The sequence below is a fragment of the Adiantum capillus-veneris genome, chromosome 24 (genome assembly GCF_014529385.1).
Source record: "Adiantum capillus-veneris isolate H3 chromosome 24, ASM1452938v2, whole genome shotgun sequence".
Taxonomy (NCBI): Eukaryota; Viridiplantae; Streptophyta; class Polypodiopsida; order Polypodiales; family Pteridaceae; genus Adiantum; species Adiantum capillus-veneris.
In genome coordinates, this window is record NC_140954.1 from 61,026,465 (window position 1) to 61,029,137 (window position 2,673).

General features: G+C 38.6%; 1 pseudogene; it reads right to left on the minus strand.

The window, feature by feature from the left end:
• Positions 1-924: 924 nt before the first annotated feature.
• Positions 925-1,857, minus strand: LOC147426455 (uncharacterized; annotated as a pseudogene).
• Positions 1,858-2,673: the final 816 nt, after the last annotated feature.

The window sequence follows — 2,673 nt, forward strand, 5'->3', positions numbered from 1 at the left end:
GATAATGTACTTGGAGACGGATGGAGTACCAAAGAAACTTTCCATATTGGCGATAATATTAGTTGTAGAGTAAGACCAAATTCTATGTCTATCTCATATCAACTATGTCATCACTCATTAGTATGGGCTACGATTATAGAAGATGGAGAAGCGAATTAGGGAGCTGGGTTCCTCTCGACTCTGAGGAAAATTGTCCAGAGTTTGAACTAAAGGTCACAGTCTATCCACACACCGAGTATAGAAGCCTTATAGTAACAACAAATTGGAGACTACATGATGTTAGAGAATCTCTTGATTTTCTTGACGAAACATCTCCTGAGTATAGATTCAAAGTGGATGGAACTGTGGTGAGCACAAGGATGGAGAATTCAACCTTTTGCATCACATGCCTTCCCCCAAAAAGAGTTGTATTTGAGCCACTTGCAAGGACTTGAAAAAACAAGTTCAATATTGTAATCATTGCATTTTGAAAATATATTTATCTTTTCTCTACCTTATTGTGATCACTATTTATGTTGTTTTAAACTTACATGACACCATGATACACATTTAAGAATCGATAGTTGGTATTAAGTATTTGAAGTACAAAATTATGAATCACCAAAGGGTATATGTTCATATGGACAAAATGAACAAAAGTGTACATAACTTTTGTGGAGTAATCAATCATGAAACTCCACTTTTCTTTTTGCCTGAGAGGATTCTGCATCCTCAGAGACCCTTTTTCTTTTGTGTTCAGGAGGGGGTGAAAGTTCAGAAGTGGGTGGTGGTGACTTGGGCTCCTCAGGGCTTGGCACGGGGGACTTGGCAGGGGTTGGTGCTTTGGGCTCCTGAGGAGTGGTTGGCTTGGGTGACTTGGCAACCTTCTTTGGCAACATAAATGGTAGCTTGAAAGGTGAGCTAGGTGTCTCCCCCTTACTGTTCTTAGTTGTACGACGCTTTTGAACCTTGAATTTCAATGGTGAGTGGAATGGATGGCCCTTTGTATCTACTCTTCTTTTTGCAGCGCTCTTCTTCTTGGTGGGACACTTTCCCTTGGCAGGACTCTTCTTGGGATGGCTCTTTTTTGTAGGACTCTTCTTCTTGTGATCCCTTTTCTTTGAAGGGCTTTTCGTTGTATGGATTTTCTTTGCAAGACTCTTCTTCTTGTGATCCATTTTCTTTGCATCAACACCCTTGGTGGCTTTACCTTTCTTTGGTGGCAAAGGGGATTCTAGATCATTTGGGTTTACTGATCTTTCCAAAATCATAGAAACAGCCTTCTCTCTCACCCACGTGACCCAAGACTCTGGATAGTCATGCATCTGAAACAAATAGAAAAAGGAATTAAAGGACATGAGTACATACATACATAGTTAAGAAATCAAAATAAATCAATGGCACATGAGATACACACTTACAGTGAGTGTAGTCATCCTGCACCTTGACTCAAAATATCTCCATGCATTGGCAAGCACCCTCCATCCACAAGATGATGAGTCTGTTTGTAAAGGCACTTTTTGATTGTAGTACTTGAAACCTTCTATATTGTAATCCTTATTTGTGGTACTCAAATGACCAACAATAATTTTGGAAGCACTGCAAGAAGACAATAAAAAAGCTACTAATAGGAAACAATGGGCCATCAAGCATAGATCATACTTCATAACTTACACTTTACTTCTCCCATGGATACTTGACAATGAATTCATAAATATAATATCTTTCTCCAAAAGATTGAAGATAATAAGACTCCAATGTCCTCTACCAAAAATAACAATTAGCTAGGAATACCACAAAAAGTTTTTAATAACATGTTAGGAGTTCTAAGAGTTACCCTTCAACATAGGGGTATATTATGTAATTGCACGTCAGCATGTTAAAATCTTCAAAAAGACTTGAAAGGCTTTCTTGCTTGTTAAAAAGGCACTGTGTCACTAGAGGATCAAGTATGAAAATTTTCTATCTCTCTCTCTCTCTCTCTCTCTCTCACACACACACACACACACACACACACACACACAGAAGTATACACCTAAATTAATTTACATCAAGACTAGTGCTAACAAAAAGAGAGATTAAAAGTTTTATAACCCAAGATAATCCAAAAAATCTTTTCCAAAGGTCCACTTCCTACCCAATCTATATCAACTTCGCCAGCTACAATACATGGCAGAAAACGTGTCAAAAAATTGTAAAATATTGGGCGTCACTCTAAGTTTGGATATGCGTGTTGACGGCTAAGAGCATTGTAGACATGTACTTTGCTTAGCACGGGTTGATATATGAACATGTTTTCATTTTGGCTCAATCCAAGAACACTCAAGAAAATGAAGTACAAGTGCTTACAAGCCAAATAAGACTTTTTCCTGGCCTCCCTATTCGTGAAATCAGGGCATGTGCAATAGGGCTCATCCTTGATGTGCACCTCATACACCCCCACATGTCCATCTACCGCGTGATGCTCAATCTTGAAGACTTCATGTGTTTTGTTTACAATGCATTTCTCTTCAATCACCTTAGCCTTTAAACAAAGAGCGAGACCAATTTTCTTAGCTGCCTCCTCTGAATCGAAGTCCAAAATTTGACTCTTATGCCATTTCTTAGTATTGAACCACTGCTACTTGATTTTGCTGAAGCAAAAGAGGAATCACCTTTGAAATGGAAGTCCAAAATTTGACCCTTACGTCATTT